Raw genomic sequence first — 24,040 nt, 5'->3', positions numbered from 1 at the left:
AAACACACAGTTGAAAAAGGTTAGGATTCCTAAAGTGGTGCTAAATAGTTGCATAGACTACAGAGTGGGACAACACCTTATATGACCTGTAGATACTGTGTACTTCTGACCTGCTCTTCAGGATATTATTGCTCAACAAACCAATGTTTACACCCAATAGCCCTATCTAGTATTTCTCCGCCTGCTCTCACCACTTAACTTTCCCACTGAAAGCCCAATTCCAACGTTCAGCTAACATAAAATAATGGTAATATGCGCTTCGGGAAGACAGGTCAAACATTCCCATAGAAACACTCATAAACCTTGTGGACAGCCTTCCTAGAAGAGTTGGAGCTGCTATAGCTGCAAAAGGTGGGCCAACTCAATATTGAACCTGACCAAGACGGGGATGCCACTAAAGTTCATGTGCATGTAAAGGCAGGAGTCCCATTACTTTTGGTAATATAGGGTGTATATATATACTGCTCCAAAAATTTAAGAAACACTTTTTAATCAAAGTATAGCATCAAGGTAAATAAACTCCTCTGATATTTATCTAGTCAGTTATGTAGAAGAGGGGGCTGTTAATCAGTTTCAACTGCTTTGGTGGTAATGAAATTAACAGCAGGTGCACTAGATGGGCAACAATGAGACAACCAACAAAACATGAATGGATTTACAGGTGGAGTCCACTGACTTTTTTCTATACTCCTCTTTTCTGACTGTTTTTCACTAGTTTTGCATTTGGCTAGGGTCAGTGTCACTACTGGTAGCATGAGGCAATACCTGGATCCCATAGAGTTTGCACAGGCAGTCCAAATCCTCCAGGATGGCACATCAATACGTGCCAATGCCAGGTGGTTTGCTGTGTCTCCCAGCACATTCCCAAGAGCATGAAGGAGATTCCAGGAGATAGGCATTTACTCTAGAGGAGCTGGATAGGGCCGTATAAGGTCCTTAACCCATCAGCAAGACCGGTATCTGCTCCTTTGAGCAAGGAACAGGATGAGCACTGTCAGAGCCCTACAAAAGGACCCCCAGGAGGCCACTGGTGTAAATGTCTCCGATCAGAAACATGAGGGTGGCCTGACGTCCTCTAGTGAGCCCTGTGCTCACTACTGGTCACCATGGAGCTCGATTGGTATTTGCCAACAGCAGAATTGGAAGGTCCGCCACTGGCGCCCTGTGGTTTTCACAGATGAGAGCAGGTTCACCCTGAGCACGTGACAGACATGAAAGGGTCTGGAGAAGCCATGGGGAACGTTATGCTGCCTGTAACATTGTTCCGCACGACCAGTTTGGTGGTGGGTGATGGCCTGGGAAGGCATATCCATGGAGGGACGCAGAACTCTACAGGCTAGACAATAGCACCCTGGCTGCCATTAGGTATCGAGATGAAATCCTTGGTCCCATTGTTAGATCCTACGCTGGTGCAGTGGGTCCTGGGTTCCTCCTGGTGGTGCATGACAATGCCCGGCGTCATGTGGCAAGCGTATGCAGCCAGTTCCTAAAGGATTTAATACTACTGAATGGCCCACAAGCTCGGCTGACTTAAGTCCAATAGAAAACCTCTGGGACATTGTGTTTCGGTCCATCCTATAGGTAATGTAAATATCTCCTAAACTTGCACCATTTAGGAGATATTTACATTGCTGCAGCCGAAGACGTCATCGGTGCATGCACTCTGAAGAACCAGCTGCCGTGTCGTTTCTTCAGAGCCCTGTGCTGTGACCAGCAGCTCCCGCGCAAATGCGGGAAGTGACATCACACAGCTCCCGGCCAGTAGCATAGCCTAAGTCTGCAGACCAGGAAGGAAGACGGCTGAAAATGAATGCGGCCTCCAGCGGTGACAAGGTATTCGTTTGGAGGGAAGTGTCACATAATGTGCTAGTATGTGATGCATACTAGCGCAATATGCAATGCATACTAGCGCAATATGCTTTTACTTTTCAGGGGGGGGGGGGACACACTGGGTTTACATCCTCCAATAGATTTGTGACAGCTTTTCCCCAACATGAAGAAAAACAAGGTGGTGGGGGAAGGAGAGCTCCTGCGCACAGCCTGTAAACGACAGTCACAGCTGTAATTGTTCTCTGTGTCGTTTTAGGCAGGGGATATGTCCTTTCCCTCCAATCAGGACTCTAGTTTGCAGCGTGTGAATGACCCCTGCGTTGTGCTAGGTGATGCCGACAAGTTCTGTGTAAACTGTGTATTGTAGAAGGTTGTACAGGACAGGTGGCTACAGATGAACAGGTACAACTTATGTAAGAGGATTTCTTTCATCTCTGTGTATCAACTGAGGCAAGTCACTTTATTGGGTATATGTAAATATTTTCAACCACTTAAACTTAAAAGTGTAGTGCTAAATTCCCGACATACATACAGATGCATCTCAAAAAAATTACATCATCAAAAATTTAATTTATTAAAGTAAATAAAATCAAAAAGAGAAACTCATTATATAGATTACACACAGAGTGATATATTTCAATAATTTATTTATTTTATTGATTATAGCTTACAGCTAGTGAAAAATTCATATCTCAGAAAATTAGATTATAACATGATAGGACCAATAAAAAACAAAAAAAAAAAAGGGATTTTTGACTTACCGTGAAATTTCTGATGTTCCTTAATGGACACAGCTCCTGGTACTCAACCATTGGGTCGTCCCAAAGAAGTGTTAAACATGAGGGGTGGGAACAACCAAAAAAAAAAAAAAACATTTCCAAGGCTAAACATCAGCCAACCAGGCAACAGGAACTCAACCAAACAACTGGAGCCCACCTGAAAAAAACAATACACCCTCAAAGAGGATCAGGTCCTCTTAGCAGCCTGCAAAACCTTGCGGTCCAAGGAAGCATCCGCAGATGCCAACACATCGCCTTTATAAAATTTTGTGGCCGTCTTGCAAACCTGCGAAACCGACACCTGACAGAAGGCCCAGGAGGCATTGAATGCCCTAGTAGAGTACACCTTGACAGGCAAAGGAGGAAACTGACCCTTGATGGAATAGTCCTGAATCACAGTCTGTCTGATGCATCTGGAAATGGTCGCAGAGGAAGCGGACAACCTTTTTCGAGGTCTGTCCATAAGCACAAATAGAGAGTGACTTCCTGAAAGACTCAGTAGCTGCCAGGTACACCCTAATTGCCTGGACGACATCCAATGTGTGCAAGGCAATTTCCTTCGGATGTTTAAGCCTGGGACACAGGGAAGGCAACACAATGTCTTCATTCAAATGAAAATCAGAGACAACCTTTGGAAGGATAGACAAACATGGGCAAAGAACCACCTTATCCCTGTAAATCAATAGATAGGGTGATGCCGCCAAATTGAGATCCCAAGATGGTGACAGAACCCACACTCAAGGGACCAAATGTTGGACACCCTGAAGAAAGGTACACACCAGGGAGTGTGTGGCCAAAGGTCGTTGGAAAAAGATAGCCAAAGCTGACACCAGGCTATTAATGGTACTCGAGTCCAATTACTGCTCAACCCCCCCCCCCCTCCGCTGTAGGAAAGTTAAGATCCGAGTCACCGAAAAGGAGCGAGGATGAACCCCAAGAGACACACCATGCAATGTACGTCTTCCACGTACGATTATAGATCTTCCTAAAGGTAGATTTCCTAGCTGTTAATGTAGGAATCACAGACTCAGACAAACCTCTATCCTTTATCACATGGCGTTCAACAGCCAAGCCGTCAAAGCCAGCGACTGTAAAGCAGGATGGAAGATTGGTCCTTGGGACAGCAGATCCTCTGAGAGAAAGCTTCCAATGAATGTCGGCGACCAGCCACACCAGATCGTCACAATAAGCTTGAGGAGGCCAGTCCGGAGCCACTAAGATGACTGGAATCCCTTCTGCCTCGATCCTGCGTAGAAGTCTGGGCAGAAGTTTGAGAGGAGGGAAGGCATAAAACAGATTATACTGACCCCACGGAGCCACCAGAGCATCTGTGGCAGCCACGAACCTCAGTACCTTTCTGTTGAGCGAGGACGCCTACAGATCTACCTCGGGGATGCCCCGCCGGAGACACAACTGATGAAACACCTCTGGATAAAAAGGGACCACTCCCCTTGGTCCAACGCCTGCCGACTGAGGTAATCTGCCTGCCAATTGTCCACCCTGGGAATGTGTACAGTGGAGAGGGCTGGAACAAACCAAACCATTCTGCCCACCTTAGAATGTCAGCTACCTCCAGAGCCGACAGGACACTTCTTGTGCCCCCTTGATGATTGACATAAGCCACAGCCGTGGCATTGTCCGATTGATTGCGCACTGGACACCCTGAAGACGATACTCCAATGATCGAGACACAATCTGATTGCTCGGAGTTCCAAGACATTGATTCGTAGTCTGGACTCTTCCAGCGTTCAGATCCCCTGAGCAGAATGCTTGCCGAGCACGCCTCCCCAGCCGGACAGGCTGGCATCCGTGGTGACCACTGTCCAATACAGGGGGAGGAAGGATTTTCCCAGCCGGAGCACATTGCCACCATATCGGGGACTCCATCGTTTCCAGACTCAGCCAGATCCGATTGTAAAGAGACTGTCCCATTTGGTCAGAATGTCCCTTTGCAGAGACCTCGTAAGGAACGGTGCAAACAAAATCTCCTCAAAAAGGTAAACAGCATCAGGCCCAGCACCTGCTTGCAAGTCCGGAGGGACGACCATCTGTTGGACAGCAGGAGGCAAATTGCAGCCTACAGATTCTGGAGTTTGTCCAGAGTCAGGCCCATATAGTCCAGCTTTGTGGATGGAGCAAGAGCAGACTTTTTAAAAATTCAGAATCCAGCTGAACTCCCGCTGAGTTATTGTGAGCTCCAGGTTTTCCACTAGAGCAGAGGGAGACTGCGCTCGCAGAATCATCCAAGTAGCCAAACACAGTGATCCCCCATCAGCCTAGCAAAGCTAGCACCAGGGCTAACCTTTTTGTGAAGACCCAAGGAGCAGAGGCGAGACCAAGGGGTAATGCCACAAACAGATATTGCTCCTCCCACAGCAAAGTGGAGAAAACGCTGGTGACTGGCACATATTGGAATGTCAAGTTAGGCATCCTTAATATCAATAGAGGCGAGGAAATCTCCCTGCAGCAGAGATGCCACCACTGATCGAATGGATTCCATTCTGAACTTCTGTACCCACACAAAGCAGTTGAGCGCCATGAGGTCCAGGATTGGACACACTTTGCCTTCCTTCCAGAGCACTGGGAACAGGTTTGAGTTAAAACTCTGAAACCATTCCAAAGTCGGAACCAGGACAACCATCCCTTGAAGGAAAAAGTTTTGTACCGCCCAAAATAGGCCCTGTAAGCGGTCTGGGGACACGTGCAAGTTAGAAGGAAAAAACCTTGCCGGGGGACGAGAACAAAACCTGATCTTGTAGATGGACCGAATGACTTTGTGGACCCACTTATCTTGCGCCAGGGAAGTCCACAGATCGAGAAACCAGCAAAGACGTCCCCCCAACCCCGATACGGGTGAGGACGCACCTTCCTGCTGAAGGAGCCTTATCCACGGGTCTGGAGAAATCAGATCTTGGTTTGTCAGGCCAGGCTCGTTTGAAACCTCCTAAAGAGACCCCTAAAAGGCTTTGAGCCCTTGTCAGTTGACCCTGAGGGAAAAAAAATAGCTGAGAAGGCAGGCCCATATCTACAACGAGGTTCCTTGCCCTTAGCCTGCAAAAGAAAAGTACTCTTCCCCTTTGTGAGACCTTTAATGAGGTCATCCAGGGTAGCTCTAAACAGGCCATCTCATTGAAAAGGAAGATCAAGGCCTTTTTTGAAGTCAGATCCACCGAAGGACACTTGAGCCAAAAGAAATGCCAAAGGATCACTACCAAAACAGAGGCACGAGCCATCAGGGGAGCCACATTCAAACAGGCATAACAAACTACAGCCCCTGGGCCAGCTTGCTCCGCCAACTCGGCAAAGGCAGGCAGAAGCTATCTGCCCTTCAGGTCATGGCGCAACAGCTTAGCCCACTCGGTCAATGGTGAAAACCAGCCTCATTGCCGAACCAGCCAGAGTGTACATATTGTGGGCTACAGCCTCCGCCTTCCGGTCAGCTGGATCCTTAAAGGCCTTTCAATCTGGAAACTGGAAGGTCCAACATCGGTGGCACAGCACACTTAAGGGACTCCTTATAAGGGTAACGCCTCAAAGCGCTTAGGAACCCCACAGGGCACTTAGTCGTCCCCACTCTTTTGCGATAATTCTGTCAAAATAGGCAGAGAAAGGAAACACGTTTGCCACTCTGGATGGCTTTTGAGTGCCAAAAGGTACCTGCGCCTCCCTTGCAGCTTTAGCTGCATCCTCCATCCTTAGGGTCTCATGCACAGATATGATGAGTGCATCCACCAGCACCATTTTGTGTGCATCACAGACGTGGTGGAATCCAGGCACGTGGTTGCAGACCCAGCAAGGTGACCCACGTCCACGGCGGCCGAATCAGATTCAGGATCTGATGAGGCAGGGAGTGATTTTTGTAAGCCTGTCGCTCGAAAGCAAGCTCCACCCGGGACACAAGGGACCGCCGTCAGTGCATGGATGGATTGTTGGGACCCTCAACCTCAGAAGGGGGATCAGGTGGGGAAATGTGCTCCAAAGACTCCATGAGTCCCCAGGGGGACCCCACAAAAGGTGTAACACACTGCTAAGGGACAACCCCCACCATGCTGGCAGCACCACCCGATCGCTAGGCACAAGGCACCAAGCGATCCTCAGCAGAGAGGGAGAGGACCCCATCAGACTCCTCACCTGCAGAAACAAACACCTGCAGCCACCAGGATAATATATTACACATGCGGTGATTAGAAAGTAAAATCATCCAGGAGTTCACACCGGGGGATGAGGGGCTCCCACCGCCAAAATCGCCACCCACAGGGCTCCACTCTCATGGCTGCCTGACTACACAAACTACAGCAAAATGGCGGCCTTACTGCACAAACATGGCCTCTGTGTATAGTAATACACAGGCTACAACAAAATGGCAACCCCACATGGCATAGAGGGACCCAGGAGGGAGACCAGGCCTTAGGGACAGACCCAGGCAGAATGGGGGGCCCTGGCAGCAGCTCCCACCAGGTACAACCCCACCTCGCACTGTGATCATCCGGTCGCCAGCGGCACAACCCTCCAGCCCCTCATTGCTAGTAAGCACCCTGACCCCCACCCCAAGAACAGTGGCCAGACCACCCAAACAGTCCCAACATATGTGGAGAAGTGGGAGGGGACAAGTGAGGTACTCAGCAAAGGGAAGGGATGCCTGCAGGAAAGAGGGGAATCCGGGGTTCTGATCGTCCCAAGGAGGGGCCCACTTCCACCCCAAAACCCTCCGGGAGGGGGGGCAGCTACTTACCATACCAGGAACAAGGCAAACACTGCTCCAGACAGAACTCTTCTCCATCACAATGAGGGGCTGTCAGCCAGGAGGAATGCTGCGACTCAGGCCGAAACCTAGTCGCATGCATCCTCGCGAGACATTAAACTCGCAGGCCAGTCCCCGTCCAGTGGGGCTATGTTGCGGCCATCCTATTGCGTAGCTGAGGTCTGAACGCACTCACTGGCCAGACTGGGGTGACCACTGGATCAGATTATCCAGCCCATTGCCCAGTCTGGCAAGTGATTGTAGATCTAACAGGAAAAATCCCAGAGAAAAAAATTCTATCTAAAAAGAAACCAGGACCAAAGAACAAGGTCCTTACTCCTGACTAGGCAGAAAAAAAGCTGAGTGGCTATAGCAGAGAGAGGGAGTATGCCCCATGGGACTTCCCATGGGTGTAGCTAGAACTCTCTTCTGCCTAGTGTTCTACTCCGGTAGGGGGCAGTATAACTCAGTGGTTAAGAATAGCAGGAGCTGTGTCCGTCAGTGAACGAAAGAGAAAATAAAAAAGACTTTGGATACAGAAATGTTGGCTTACTAAGAAGTATGTATAGTTTGCACTCAATACTTTGATGCAGTAATTCATGCAAAAGGAGCCCTGACAATTTGTCGTGGCATGGAGGCAATTACCCTTTGGCACTGCTGAGCCCCACCAGCTTTTCTATAGGGTTTAGGTCAGGCGAGTTTGCTGGCTAATCAAGCACAGCAATACCATGATCATTAAATCAGGAATTGGTACTTTTGGCAGTGTGGGCAGAGCCAAGTTGTGCTGGAAAATGAAATCCGCATCTCCATAAAGTCAGCAGACTGAAGTGCTCTAAAATTTCTTGGTAGAGGGCTGCACTGACTTTGGACTTTGAAACACAGTGGACAAACACCAGCAGATGACATGGCTCCCCAAATCCCCACTGACTGCGGAAACTTCACACTGGACATCATGCAACTTGGATTTTGTGCCTCCCCACTCTTCCTCCAGGCTTTGGGACCTTGATTTACAAATGGAATGCAAAAAGAGGACTTTGGACCACTGAGCAACAACCCAGTCGTTTTTCTCCTTAGCCCAGGTGTGGCTTGACACAAGGAATGCAACAGTTACAGCCCATGTCTTGGATACGTCTGTGTATGGTGGCTCTTGAAGCATTGACACCCGCAGCAGTTCACTCTCCTTGTAAATCTCCTCCAAAAGCTTAAATTGCCTTTGCTTCACAATCCTCTCAAGGCTGTGGTTATCCCTGTTGCTTGTGCACCTTTTTCTACCACACCTTTTCTGTCCACTCAACTTTCTATTAATATGCTTGGAATCAGCACTATGAACAGCCAGCTTCTTTAGCAATGACAGTTTGTGACTTACCCTCCTTGTGGAGGGTGTCAATGACTGTCAAGTCAGCAGTCTTCTCTGTGATTGTGTAACCTACTGAACTAGACAGACGATTTAAAAGCTCAGGAAACCGTAACAGGTGTTTTGCATTAGTTAGCCGATTAGAGTGACACCATGAGTCGATAATATTGAACTTTTTCACAATATTCAAATTTTCTGAGATAATTTTGGGTTTTCACTAGCTGTAAGCCATAGATCAATAGGAGGGGTTTCACTTTTTGAAATGAATTACTGAAAAATTAATTTGAGGATATTCTAATTTTTTGTGGATGCACCTGTATATTTGACTGGCATCTATCCTTACAGCAAAAAGAGAACATTTTTTATTTTGATTCAAGCAACATACAGTCACATACATTTTTTGACCATCTTTTAAATGAGTACATAAACCAATTACTGGGGATTTCTTTTCAAAAGATAGCTTTTATTGCTGTTGGAATTCATGTTACAGATTGTGTTTTTTAGTTCCTGTCTAGTTATACGGTCACCACCCTAAGTGAAACTGAAGACAGTATTCTTATGCTTGGAAAGCTGGCCATAGATGGTATTGTTTCGTTGAATGCAGCATGTCCTATTCAGGGCGCAAGGGAAAAAACAAAAACTGCAGACAAAGCAGGTCAAATGTAGTCTTTTTGGTCCAGCGCTATGTTTTTCATTCAAATATAAAATGCAGTGTTAGACTAAAATGAATGTTAAAGTGGAGTTCCACCCATTTTTGGAACTTTAGATCTATGTAATCCCCTTTAAAATGGCTTTTACCAATGGAAACTTTTTTTTTTTGCTAGTAAATACCTTAATTTCGGCTTTATTCCTCCTCTCCTCACTTCCTGGTCCGATCGGCGATGACGTCATTCGGCGATCCGCAGTGTCTGCTGGGATGTATTCTATTCCAGAAATCTCGCAGTAGCTGTATCTGTACTGAGCCGTGCCTGCCCCGCCTCCGCCCCACCTCCTCTAATTGAGTTGCATTGTATGAATGTATTAAGGCTGTTCTCTGCCCCGCCTCTGCCCCGCCTCCTCTCATTGAGTTGCATTGTATGAATGTATTAAGGCTGTTCTCTGCCCCGCCTCCTCTCATTGATTTGTAAGAGGAGGCGGGGCGGAGGCGGGGCAGAGAACAGCCTTAATACATTCATACAATGCAACTCAATGAGAGGAGGCGGGGCGGAGGCGGGGTAGGCACGGCTCAGTACAGATACAGCTACTCCGAGATTTCTGGAATTGAATACATCCCAGCAGACACTGCGGATCGCCGAATGACGTCATCGCCGATCGGACCAGGAAGTGAGGAGAGGAGGAATAAAGCCGAAATTAAGGTATTTACTAGCAAAAAAAAAAAAAAAAAAAGTTTCCATTGGTAAAAGCCGTTTTAAAGGGGATTACATACAGCTATGTATTCCAACCTATTAAAAATGGGTGGAACTCCGCTTTAACATCAACCTTTGAGCACCCAGAAAGAAGCAACAACTCAAAAGAGATTCTAATTCTTTAATACTTGATAAAAAAAAAATAATAAAAATAAGCTTGTTTGGACTAGCACTTTAAATTGTAGTTAGTGCAATGACATATTAAAATACAACAATGCTTTTAGCAATATTTCACTGGGAGTGGTTTGCCCTTTTTCTATATAATGAGCCATGTGCTTGCAATGTAGAGCTTAATAAACAAAAGGTATATACAAGGATGCCAAGAAATATAAATACATTCTAACTTATAATCAAATTTGATTTTGGGAATAGCAAAAATTGGACTAGTAACTGTACACGGTTAATGAGCACAAGCTGTTCACCTGCCTTGATAGCTTTACATTTTACCAAAGGCTTTGTACAGGCAATGAGCAGTTAAACATCTCACACACATTAAATTAATTAGGGGCAGTGTTTTGCAGAATGTAGGGCAACCCTGAAATCTTCAAGTAGAAAAAAAAAAATCCCGAAGCTGCTTCCCCTGCTACATTATGCACGTTGCTTCTACATAAATTGTGCTGGGTTCTCACTCCCAGCTCAGTCTCAAAACAAATCTTGCCTCATTCAAGTTTTTGTACTGTACAGACTGTGAGAGGGCGATAACATTGTCTGTAGCTCCAATACAAAGTCTGCCATGCATTACAGAGTGCCAAGTCTCCAAGCTCTAGTGGTATACACAGACTTATTGAGGAACTTGGGCTTCAGAAATCAGCTGTTATTCAGAGATGTATATTGTTGCCTGCTACCTCTTAAAGGTCCCCTACATTCCCTAACGTATTACCCTTACCCTTGTAACACAAACAGAATCAAATCAGCTAATTTCACCCCAGTAGTGTTTAGGGAGCAGAAACCCGGAACATTCATGCTGGGCGTTCTGCATTAATAGTGAATTGTATGTACTGACATACATACATTTGTTGCTGCTATATACTGGTCTTAAGTATAGTAGGGTTTCATTTAGCAGGAAATGCATAACAGGACAGTTTATTAGTAAGGATAAGAACCTACTACCATTTTGCATGCGTCAATTGTTGCTCCTCCTAATCCTTAAATTGATTGTAAAGGCAGGAGTTTTTTTTTTTAATCTTTTTTTATCTTTAAGATAAAAAAAAAAACCCTCCTGTGTGCAGCAAACCCCTCCCCCCCCATACTTACCTGAGCCCATCTTTATCCAGCGACTTTGGAGTTACTCAGCTGCCTGGGACTCTCCTCCTCACGGCTGAGAGAGCAGCGCGGCACAATTGGCTCCCACTGCTGTCAAAGTCAGTCAGCCAATCAGGAGAGAGATGGGGCGGGGCCAGTGGCGGCTGGTGCTCAATTTTTTTTTTTTTTTTTTTGGGGGGGGGGGGGGGGGGCGCAAACAAAAATTTAATAGGCATTGCTTTGCGGCAAAAAAACACTGTAAATAAATTGCGTGACTTTGAGGTCGCATAAGTGTGAAAGGGGCCTTCAGTAATTAAGGTATAGTGTGCCCCCTTTCAATGCAGAGAGACCAGCGTGCCCCCTTTCAATGCAGAGAGACCAGTGTGACCCCTTTCAATGCAGAGAGACCAGTGTGACCCCTTTCAATGCAGAGAGACCAGTGTGACCCCTTTCAATGCAGAGAGACCAGCGTGCCCCCTTTCAATGCAGAGAGACCAGTGTGACCCCTTTCAATGCAGAGAGACCAGCGTGCCCCCTTTCAATGCAGAGAGACCAGCGTGCCCCCTTTCAATGCAGAGAGACCAGTGTGCCCCCTTCAAAACAGTGACAAGCATACATGCCCCCTTTCAATGCAGTGACCAGCATACATGCCCCCTTTCAATGCAGTGACCAGCATACATGCCCCCTTTCAATGTAGTGACCAGCGTACATGCCCCTTTCAATGTAGTGACCAGCGTACATGCCCCTTTCAATGTAGTGATCAGCATACATGCCCCCTTCAATGCAGTGACCAGCATACATGCCCTCTTTCAATGCAGTGACCAGCATACATGCCCCCTTTCAATGCAGTGACCAGCATACATGCCCCCTTTCAATGTAGTGACCAGCGTACATGCCCCTTTCAATGTAGTGACCAGCGTACATGCCCCTTTCAATGTAGTGACCAGCGTACATGCCCCTTTCAATGCAGAGACCAGCATGCGTGCCCTCCTTAAAAGCAGTGTGTGCCCCCCCCCCCCCGAGGCATCACTTCACTTACCTCACACACTGGTGCCGTCACCGTGCCTGGCGTCCTGCTGCTGACGGGAGTCGGGACTCGGGAGACTCGGTCAGACTGTGGTCTCTGGACGGACGTCTTCTTCCTCCTCGACCTGCATGCCCGGGCGGGAAGGTGACGTCGGGACGGTGCGTGACTAACGCATGCACCGCCCCCCCAAGCAAGGTCACCCAGGCTGGAGTCTGGACCAATCACAGCCAGGACAGCGCCACAGTGGGGAGTGTCGGGGCACATTGCTCTGCGCCCCGATGACACCCAGAAGGCCGCCAATCGGTGCCTCTGCGTGACGCACGCGGGGTGCAAACCCCCCCCCATAGCACACAGTAGGTCCGGCGCCCCTAGTGGGCTGCAAATGCTATAAACTGGCCGCCACTGGGCGGTGCCACTCAACAGGAGGGAGAGGCCAAGAGCACCAGAGAAGAGGAGGATCCAGGCCACTCTGTGCAAAAGCAACTGCACAGAGCAGGTAAGTGTAGCATGTTTGTCTTGTAGCCCGATCAAATGATTTCCTGAACCCACCTGTCCGGAATCCGGAGCAGCCAAGGTTGGAGGAAACCACGCAGACGTCCCCCCACCCCCTGAAACAGGTGAGGGCGCCCCGTCAGGCAGTGGCGGACTGGGCCGCCACACCAGCCTGGGCGGTTTTTGGCTTGCCCGCCCAGGGCTTTCTCTGGCCACCCTGGCCCTTGAAGGGTTTCTCCTTGTCCTGCGCCTTGAAGGCACAAAAGGACCCCTAAATTGGTTTAAAGGAAGGGCCCTGCTTACCGCGGAAGAACTTACCCCTAGGATTCTGGGGCAGCAGAGTGCTCTTGCCCCCAGTGACACCTTTAACCAATTCATCCAGGGATTCCCCAAAAAGACGATTCCCCACATAAGGGATGTCAGACACCGTCTTCCTGGAAGTCTGGTCAGCCGACCAGCTTTTTTAACCAAAGTAAGCGACGGTTAAGTACTGCGACCCCCGAAAGGTGAGCTGCCAACGGGGCCTCATCCAAGGCCACATCACACAGATACATGACCCCTTGATGAATCTGGTCCACCATCTCCAAGGAAGTTAGGGGGGGCAGAATCAGCCACGAGGGTGCCTCTGAGCACCTTAGCCCAATCTGCCACAGCCTGAGCCACCATGACGGAGGCGAAAATAGGTTTCAGCATGGAACCCACCACCATATAGGAATGGCGGGCAAGGGATTCCAGCCTCCTATCCGTAGGGTCCCGGAACACCGGAGAATCCTCGGTGGGTACCAGAGTGGCCCTGTTCAATCTGGACACAGTGTGATCCACTATAGGAGCCACAGACCAGCGCGAATCCGTAGGAGACGTAAAGGGGTAACGGACTTGAAACCGTTTAGGCACCACAAAATTGCGCTTCAAAATGCGCCATTGTTCATTCATTCATTCGTGGAACTTAGCGGGGCAAGGAAACACCTGCGCCGCCTTACGCGATCTGCGGGTACCAAAAGAGGACCGCTTGCCCAGAGGATTGGGCTCATCCTCTAAATGTAGTGTATCCTTAATAGCAGTAATCAGCGCAGTCATAGCTGCACATTCTTCAGTCGTCCCGGGGGGGGAATCAGTCCCCTCCTCATCCTCCCCCTCCCCTTCAGACTGGGAAGAACGAGACCCCTAAAGGGGCACACTGTCCACAGCATCCATATCAGAATCAGAAGAAAGAGAGCCTAGGCCTTTTCTTAGTATCCCGTTCAGCCATCAAAAGATCCACTTTGGACGCTAAAGTCGCAAGTGCAGCAGGCAGAGCAGAAGATCCAGAGGAACCTGAATCATCCACTAAGGCTGGGGGAAATTTTCTGTCCTGGGACTCCATAAGGAAGAAAAACTTTTTTTTTTGTACTGGCCCTTTAAGCTACAGCGATCCCACCGCAGTACACCGATATGAAGGACTATGCAAACAGACCCCGCAAGTAGGAATGAGCTGACAGCCAGAGATATTCCCCACAAAAAACAGCAAAGACAGACCCCACAAGTGTTACCACACGCCTGCCAATCTCCACTGCAGAGAAAAAGGAAGTGTCACCGCATGAGGCTGAACTAGGAAAACAGGCTAAGGAAAAATGGTTGCCCATAGAAAGTAATGGGAGGCTCCAGGAAAATGGCCGCCGACATGTGCACAGAAGAACACATTGCCACACACAAGATAGCGCCGTAAGGCGCAGAAACACACTACATGTATTGCTGCAGAAGCGCCCACAGTGAAGCCAGCAGCATGCCCACACCTAAAATGGCGGACCACGTTTTTATAACCCGCAGCGGTCGCCGCACATGTCTGCACCTCCAACCACATATATAGTGTCACTCAGGAGAGGGACCCCCACAAACCCCCCACATAGCGTTTCAGCTGCGATAGAGCCCCCCCGCAGGGACCGGGATTAAGGGAACCCCAAAACACACAGACATGATGGGATACCACAGACACATCAGACTGCCAGCCCCAGACAGAGGCCCCACACAGAATGTACTTACCGTACCCAATGGTGTGGGTGCCTCTCATCGACGGGAAGCCTCCCACCCCAGATGGTGGGGGTGCCGTCAGCCAAAAACGCATTACGCTAGCAACGCACGGAACCATGGGTGAGACGTCCAAGCGAGGTGGCCACCTCGCAGGCTGTCATCCCTGAGGACAGGGACAGGTCGTTTGCGAGGCCAGGGCATACGCATAGCCTGCTAAATGCTTGATGGCGGGCTGGGACTCCATAAGGCCCTCTGTCCTGGAACACCAGGACGACCAGTGCGACTCCCAGCTCCGCAACGCCATCCGAAGAATCGACTAACTAAATGCTGAGAAACAGCTAGTAGTGTAAGAAAACACTTGAGAAAATAAAATCATAAAACAAAAGAATAGGCTGAGACTGTAGCCCCAGCACAGGGATAGCCCCTCTTACTCCTAACTAGGCAGAAGACAAACTGAGTTGGGATGGCTGATAGCAGGGGGGTATTGGACCATTAGGACAGCCCCGATAGGTGTTTCTATGTAAATTACTTTGTTTTTAACAAGTCTTATGCCTAGCTTGCTCCTATGGATAAGAGGTCAATACCCATTGGTGAAGACTGAATGAGTGGGCGGCGACTGTCAGAGGACGTAAGAGAAAACACACTTTTAATGAATCTTTGTACAAACACAAAAGCCTTTACAAGTTATATACACGCAGCTCCTGATTCTTCTTAACCATCGGGTTATACTGCCCCCTACAGAAGTAGGACACCTATGGGCAATCCAAGGAGGTATACACCCACTCTAAGCCATAGGCACTAACTTTTGTTACAAGCAGTGTCAGAAGAAAGCCGGGCGGCACAGTGATGTAGTGGTTAGCACTTTCACCTAACAGCAAGAGGGTCACTGGTTTGAATCCCAACCACGACACTACCTGCCTGGAGTTTGCATGTTCTCCCTGTGCGGGTTTCCTCCGGGTACTCCGTTTTCCTCCCACACTCCAAAGACATGATGGTAGGTTAATTGGATCCTGTATAAAAAAAATTGGCTCTACTGTGTATGAATGTGAGTTAGGGACCTTAGATTGTAAGCTCCTTGAGGGCAGGGACTGATAATGTACAATGTATATGTAAAGCGCTGCGTAAATTGACAGCGCTATACAAGTACCTGAAATAATAATAATAATAATAGCCAACGCCATAGAGGGGTAGGTGCTGTGATCAGTGAACATCAGAGAAATTGATTTTACGGCAAGTCAAAAATCCCATTCTCTCTTTCATTCATTGACAGACACAGCCCCCGATTCTTATTAACTATTGCAATGTCCCAAAGCAATGTTAAACATGAGGGTTGGCTAAAAAGCAGAAAAAAATTCCCAAGGCTAACCATAGCCAACCAGGTAACATGGAGCTCAAGCAAAAAGGCTTGAGTTCACTTGAAAAGAAAAAAAAAAGAAAAAAAAAACAATACACCCTCAAAGAGGACCAGGTCCTCTAAGCAGCAGCTATCAAAACCTTACGGCCAAAAGAAGCATCCGCAGATGCCAACACATTCACTTTACAAAAAAATTTGTAAAAAAGTGTGCACAGACAACCACGTGGCCGCCGTGCAATCCTATGTCAGATGCTTGAGGAGACACTAAGCACCCTAGTAGAGTGCTCCTTGACAGGGAAAGGAGGAACCTGCCCCCTGATGCAATAGGCCTGCACCACGGTCTGTCTGATCAATCTGGAAATGGTCACAGAAGAAGCGGGAAACCCTTTGAGAGGTCCATCCGTGAGCACAAATAGAGAGTCTGACATCCTAAAAGACTCCGTAGCTGCCAGGTAAACCCCAATTGCCCAGACCACATCCAAGGCATTTAAGACAATTTCCTTTGGATTGATTGCCTGGGACACAAGGAAGGCAACATGTCTTCATTCAAATGACAGTCAGACCACCTTAGGAAGGAATGACGGACAGGGCCGAAGCACCACCTTATCCTTGTGAACCACCAATAAGGTGGACAGGATAACGCCATCAGTTCCAACACCCTGCGTGCAGAGGTGATAGCCAACAAAAAACACCACCTTCTGGGGCAGTGCAAGCAGGGAAACCTCCCAAATATTTTCTAAGGGAGGCTTCTATAGAGCTGAAAGCACCACATTAAGATCCCAGGGCGGAAACTGAGCCCACACTGAAGGAGCCAAATGTTAGAAACCCTGAATAAAGGTATGCACCAGGGAGTGAGAGACCAAAGGTCGTTGGAAAAAGACAACCAAAGCCAATACCTAACCCTTGATGGTACTCGAGTCCAATTTCTGTTTAACCGCCCACTGAAGGAAGGTTAAGATCCGATCCACCGAGGATGAACCACAAGAACCACGCAATGTACGTTTTCCATGTACGATGGTAGCTCTGCTAGCTTTCAACAGCATAGGAATCACCGACTCAGATAAACCTCCATCCTTCAGCACCTGGAGTTCAACAGCCAAGCCGTCAACGCCAGCAACTGTGAAGCAGGATGGAAGATCAGTCCTTGGGACAGCAGATCCCCCCTGAGAATAAGTCCCCAAGGAGCATCGGTGACCATACCATACCCGATCGGCGTACGAAGACCAACGAGCTTACTGTGGATGGAATACCTTCTGCTTTGATCCTGCACAGGAGTCGTGGCAGAAATTTGAGAGGGCTGGAAATAATCGGTCAGCCCACTTTAGAATGCCGGCTACTTACCGAGCTGCCAGGACACCACTTGTGCCCCCTTGGTGATTGACAGGCCACGGCTGTGGCATTGTCTAAATGAATTTGTACCGGACACCCCTGAAGACGAATTGTCCAATGAGCCAGGCGAAAGCTAATCGCTTGGATTTCCAGAACATTAATCGGTAGTCTGGACTCAGAGAAAGGATTTTCCATGTTGATGTGCTAAGTCTGTCTTTGTCAGTCAGTGCCAGAGAACAAAGCCATCTCTAGAGACCGTGGATCCTTGTCCCATTTCACCAGAATCTCTTTAGCAGAGATCGTGTGTGGAACTGTGCAAACAGACCGCCTCGAGGGTGAATACCATCAGGCCAGCACACGCATGCAAACCAGGAGGGATGACCAACTGCTTAACAACAGAAGCCGAATTGTCTCCTGCATTGTCTGGAGTTTTTCCAGAGGATGAAACACACTGGCCAAGTCCAGAGTCAGACCCAGATAGTCCAATTTTGGTGAACGGAACCAAAGCAAACTCTTGAATGTTCAGAATCCAACCAAACCCCCTCCGAGTTCGCAGAGCAATCTCTAGTTGACTATTAGAGCAGTCAGAGATTCCGTCTGCAGATGATCATCCAGGTACCCCAGTACCGCGATCCCCCACTGACTCAAACAATGCCAGCACCGGAGCCAGCACTTGTGAAGACCCAAGGAGCGAAGGGGAGACCAAAGGTCCACACTACAAAGTGATAATGCTCCTGGCCCACAGCAAAACGGAGGAAGCGTTGGTCATTGGCACATATTAGAATGTGCAGGTAGGCGTCCTTGATGTCGATAGAAATGAGAAGAAATCCCCCTGACGTAGGGATGCCACTACAGTGTGAATGGACTTCCCGCTGAACTTCTGTACTCGCACAAGCAGTTTAGCGCCTTCATGTCCAGAATTGGACTTGCCTTGCCTTCCTTCCTGGGAACTGTAAAAAGGTTTGAGTAAAAACTTCTGAAAACGTTCTGAAATCGGAACACTCACCCCTTGAAGAGACCCGTAAGTGATCTGGGGACAAATGCAGGTTGGAAGGGAAGAACATTTCTGGAGGATAAGACTGAATAACTTTGTGGACCCACGTGTCCTATACCAGGGAGGTCCATGGATCGAGAAACCAGCAAAGACAGCCCCCCTTGCCCCACCCCAGATACAGGTGAGGGTGCCCCTTCATGCAGAGGCAGCCTTTTCCACAGGTCGGGAAGAGCCCGCTTGCGGCTTGCCAGACCAGGTCCTCTTACCTCCAGTTCTGACTTTTGATCCCTTGTCTCGAGACCCTAAGGGAACGTAAACCTTTTATGAGCCTAGGAGAATGGCCCACGTCTACGACGGGGCTCCTTGCCTGTCATGGTGCTAGGAAACCAGACCACATGAAGATGCAATGTAAAATAAATCATTTTATTAGAGCACCAATAAACACACAGCAAAAGTGAGAGAAATCAGGAACAGCAGGGTCAAGTCCAGAGCGGGTAGTCATCTAACCTGGGATCGAATATAGAAGCGGGTAGTCATCCAACCCGGGATCGAGTCCAGAGGCAGGTAAGTCTGTCGATGCCGGGTCGCCTGCTGATGCCGGATTCTCTACGGATGCAGAATCGAGAGCCAGAAAAGTAGTTCGCTAATCCAGGTCATGCATGGAGAAACACGGAGAACAGAAGACTGCTAGCAGTGATGCACCTTGGAGCACAAACACAAGAGCAAAGGACTGCAAGCACAAAGGTGATCTATATGGTCAGGTGTGCATCATCATCACTGAGCGATGCCCAGGCAGCAGGCAAGTGATGATGCAAACAGTTTATAAAAAGACAGCAGTCTGCACATGTCCAATATGGCTGCCAAAAGGAAGGCAAGGTAAGACCTTGACATTGCCCTTGGTAGCCTGTAGAAGATGAGTACTCTTAGCCCCTGTGAGACCCTTAACAATGTCATCCATGGAAGCTCAAACAGGCAATCCCCTACATGTGGGAGATAAGATAAGGCCTTCTTAGAAGTCTGGTCCGCAGACTAGTATTTCAGCCAGATAATACGCCGAAGGACCACTGCTGATACAGAGAGCCTAGAAAGCAAAGGAGCTGCATCCAAAGAGGCATCACAGATAAACTGTAAACCCTGTACCAACTGGTCCGCAAGATAGGGGGAAGCAGTTTCCCCTCTAGGTCCCATCCTAAAAGTTTAGCCCACTCGGTCAGAGCAATAGTAAATAATGGCCGAACCAGCCACAGCGAACATATGGTGGGCCAGAGCCTCGGCCCTCTATCAGCTGGATATTTAAAGGCTGGCGGGGACTCCTCAACCGGAATGAAGGTAGCTTTATTTAACCTGGAAACTGATGAGTCCACTACAGGTGGGACCATCCACCTTTAACGCAGGTAATCCTCATAAAGACACTGCAAGCAAAAACAGCTTAGGAACCACTGCGTTTTAGACAAACCCACTGTTTTCTGACAATGTTGTCAAAGTAAGCAGAAAATTTAACACCCTCACTGCTTTGGAGGGCATGTGAGTGCCAAAAGGGACTGGCACCTCCGACACAGCATCAGCCGCAACCTCCATTTTTAAAGTGTCACGCACTGACAAACAGTGCATTTACCAATGCCTTTTCATGCGCGGCTAGAGGAGCAGAGGAATCATCCTCACTAAGCACTCAGGGTGCGTGGACGCAGACTCAGTAGGGTCGCTATATACTAAGCCTACCCGGAAAAACAATCAGGGGAGGCAGCCAACTGCGATTCCACAAAGGGGATGCTGATCACCAAGGGGCCACAACTGGACCCCACAAAAAACAAGGGGGTTGTCCTCCGAGCCCTCCATAGAGGGCATAATAGGAAATAGTCTCCCTAAAAGGGGGCTGTGGGGACCTGAATGGTCCTCGCAGCGCTAATAGGGGCCGGTGCCCACACAATAATGGTGGCACGGCTGTCAAAAAATGAAGCGCCCCCACAATGCCACCCCTTCCAAGGGAGGCACCAATCTGACCACATGGCCTAGCAGGCCGAGGGCTACATTTTTTGTGGAGGCCCAGCTGCAAGCGCACGGATCCAAGCCCAGCAGATGCCCAAAGAGTGAGGACTTCAGAAAGACCCAGTGACCGTGACCACCAAAATTTTACAGGGGCTGGGGGGGGGGGGGGAACCTGAGGGTAACACCATCCCAGGGAGGGGCCCACATCCACCCCAAAATCCTCCAGGAGTAGAGGAAGGACAGCTACTAACCATACCAGGAACAGGGTATGCACCATTCTGGACAGAGTACCGCTCCATCGGGATGTGGGAGGCTGATGGCCAGGAGAAATGCTGCGACTCAGGCCAGGTCATATGCGTCCTCATAAGACTTAACTCGCAGGCCAGCCCCCGTCCAGTGGGGCTATGTCATGGCTGACCTAGCCCAGAGCTGCGGTCTGCACGCGCTCGCTGGACAGACTGGGGGACCCTCCAGATCTAGATTACCCAGTCAGGCAATTGATTGTAGATTCTCACAGAAACAAAAAGATAGGAAAAAAAATTCAATTTAAAAAGAAAAAAATTGTTAGGACCAGAGATCCCAGCAAGGAACTAGGTCCGTACTCCTGACTAGGCAAAAATAAAACTGAGTGCCTATAGCCAAGAGTGGGTGTATACCCCCTGGGACTGTACATAGGCATAGTCAAGCTTTCCGTGCCTAGTGTCCTACTCCTGTAGGGAGCAGTATAACCCAATGGTTAAGAAGAATCAGGAGCTGCTTCCATCAATGAACGAAAGAGAAATGAAACCGGGAAATTGAAAGACAGGCCAAACGGCTGTGCTCTACCTGCAGTTTAACTATGCCGAGTACAGCATAGCTCAGCCAACTTCAACCTGGATAACTGAAGATGTGTTTGGGCAACTGAGAGGAGACCATTACCATTAGTTGCACACCAAACATTTATTTAGAAAAAAAATGCAGAGACCTCAGTGCAAGGCAGTAAAGGAGTTAAAGTGATTTTAGTAAGCCAGATGTAAAGCTAATGTTATTGTGTGCGCTGTGAAGTTGCTTTGGATTGTGCCTGTGGTCAGTGTGCTGCATAGTGGAGATTTTGCAATGAAAAATGGGCTTCAAAAGAAGCCAGTCTGCACTCTGCAGCTTGCACTTTAAAGCCTCTCTGATCAGCCACAAGGAGTTCTTCTGCATAATTCAGGGGCAGCTTTTGAAGTCTCCCTGTTGCTGAACTGGTTTGATGAGCAAACATCTGGACAAGAAAAGCAAGCGCACAGAAGGCCACTGAATATCATGTCCCCCTTCACTTACAGCAGCCTGTCAAATTCCTGTGCCAAAGGAGGTATTTCATCATGAACTATTTTATTTCAGCACCAATATATCAGTGCAGCAAGATCTTCATTCAGGATACTTTTGAGACAAGGTAATCACCAAGATTTAGAGGATAAAGTGTATGTGAACCCCAAATCTAATTTCCACAACATTTGGCATTTCTATTTCGGGTTTCTATTTTGTTAAAGTGGGAGTAAACTCCCACCCCTAAAGTGGGGTACACACTAGTAGAAAATCTGCCGGAAATACCCCGTCCGAGGTAAAATCGTACGATTTTCGGCTAGTGTGTACACAACTTTCAGCAGCGGATGCCGACATTTTCAACAAAGAAAAAACGGAGGGACAAACACCTAAATTGTTATCGTCCGTCCTCAGACGCCGGATACAAAAGACCGCGCATGATCTGAAGATGCTGACAACCCGGAAGTCTGGAAACAAATGCTGCCCCCCCCATCAAAGCCAACGACTGTAAGACTGTAAAGCAGGATGGAAGATTGGCCCCTGAGAGAGCAGATCCGCCCTAAGAGGAAGTCTCCACAGTGCGTCTACGACAAGCCTGACCAGGTCAGCATACCAGGCGTGACGAGGTGAGTCCAAAGCCACAAGAATGACCGGAATCCCTTCCGTCTCTATCCTGCGAAGAAGTCTCGGCGGCAACTTGAGGGGAGGAAAGGCATATATCAGCTGGTACTGGCCCCAGGGGGCCACCAGCACATCTGTAGCATCTGCCAGAGGGTCCCGGGAGCGGGCCATAAACCTCTTTACCTTCCTGTTGATTTGAGACGCCAACAGATCCCTCGCCAGAGTGCTCCAGCGAAGGCACAACTGTTGAAACCCCTCCGAATGCAGGGACCACTCCTCTGCATCCAAGGCCTGGCGGCTGAGGTAATCCGCCTGCCAATTTTCCACTCCTGGAATGTGGACTGCGGAGAGAGCCGGAACATGGCGCTCCACCCAACGTAGAACGTCCGCCACTTCCAGGGCCGCAAGGACACTCTTGGAGCCCCCTTGGTTATTGATGTAAGTCACGGCTGTGGCATTGTCCGATTGCATGCGCACGGGACAACCCTTCAGACGGTCGGTCCAGTGCGTCAGGCAAAGCCGGATCGCTCTCAGCTCAAGGAAATTGAAATTCCTCCAGGGACCAGATTCCCTGAGCCAAGTCCTGATTGAGGACTCCCTCCCACCCGGGCAGACTCGCATCCGTGGTGACAACTGTCCAGATTATAGGCAGAAAGGATCTCCCCGACTGAAGCATCGGGGACCGAAGCCACCAGACCAGGGACTTTCTGGTCCTGTGGCTTAACCGAATCCGAGAATTCGGGTGTTTGTTCCACTTGATAAGAATTTCCCTTTGAAGAACCCTCGTGTGGAACTAAGCAAAGGGGACCGACTCGAAGGAAGACCCCATCAGTCCCAGTACTTTCATACAGGTCCGAAGGGACGGCCGGTCGTTGGACATCAACAAATGAGCCGCTGACTGGATCTTCTGGAGGTTTTTATGGAGGAAGAACAACCCTGGCAGAAGACGAGCCCAAGGTCAGGCACAGATAGACCAGTCTCATGGAAGGGGTAAGAGACGACTTTTGAAGGTTCACGATCCAACCAAACTCCTCCAGAGTACTCCTGGTAACCCCCAAGTTTTCTGTCGGCAACACAGGGGACTCCACACGGAGAATCAGATCGTCCAGGTAGCCCAGGACCAATATCCCCCGCTATCGCAACAGTGCCAGGACCGGGCCAACACCTTTGTGAAGACCCGAGTAGCGGAGGCGAGACCAAAGGGTAATGCCACCAACTGATAGTTTTCTTCTCAAAAGGCAAAACGGAGAAACCATTGGGGAGCAGCACAGATTGGAATTTGAAGGTAGGCATCCTTGTTTATTAAGGCCAGGAAGTCCCCCTGATGTAGGGAGGCCACCACCGTGCAAACAGTTTCCATCTTGAACTTTTGAGCACGCACGAACACATTCAGTGCCTTTAGATCAAGAATAAGCCGCACCTTGCCCTCCTTCTTGGGAACCGTGAACAGGTTGGAATAAAACCTGTGAAAGCGTTTCGCGCACGGGACAGACACCATCAGTCCTTGCTGTAGCAAGTCCTGCACTGCCCCATAGAGCGCTCGCAAGCGAACCTGGGGATAGGCGGACATTGGAAGGGAAAAACCTGACCGCAG

At 48.9% G+C, this 24,040-nt stretch overlaps 1 protein-coding gene across 1 annotated transcript in view; it reads right to left on the bottom strand.

The window, feature by feature from the left end:
* The window catches only part of SND1 (staphylococcal nuclease and tudor domain containing 1), a 967,943-nt gene that overhangs the window by 495,245 nt on the left and 448,658 nt on the right, over positions 1 to 24,040 (bottom strand). The window lies entirely within an intron of this gene.

Source organism: Pelophylax lessonae (genome assembly GCF_965119305.1).
Source record: "Pelophylax lessonae genome assembly, chromosome: 4".
Classification (NCBI taxonomy): domain Eukaryota; kingdom Metazoa; phylum Chordata; class Amphibia; order Anura; family Ranidae; genus Pelophylax; species Pelophylax lessonae.
This window is presented reverse-complemented; position numbering and strand designations above follow the sequence as displayed.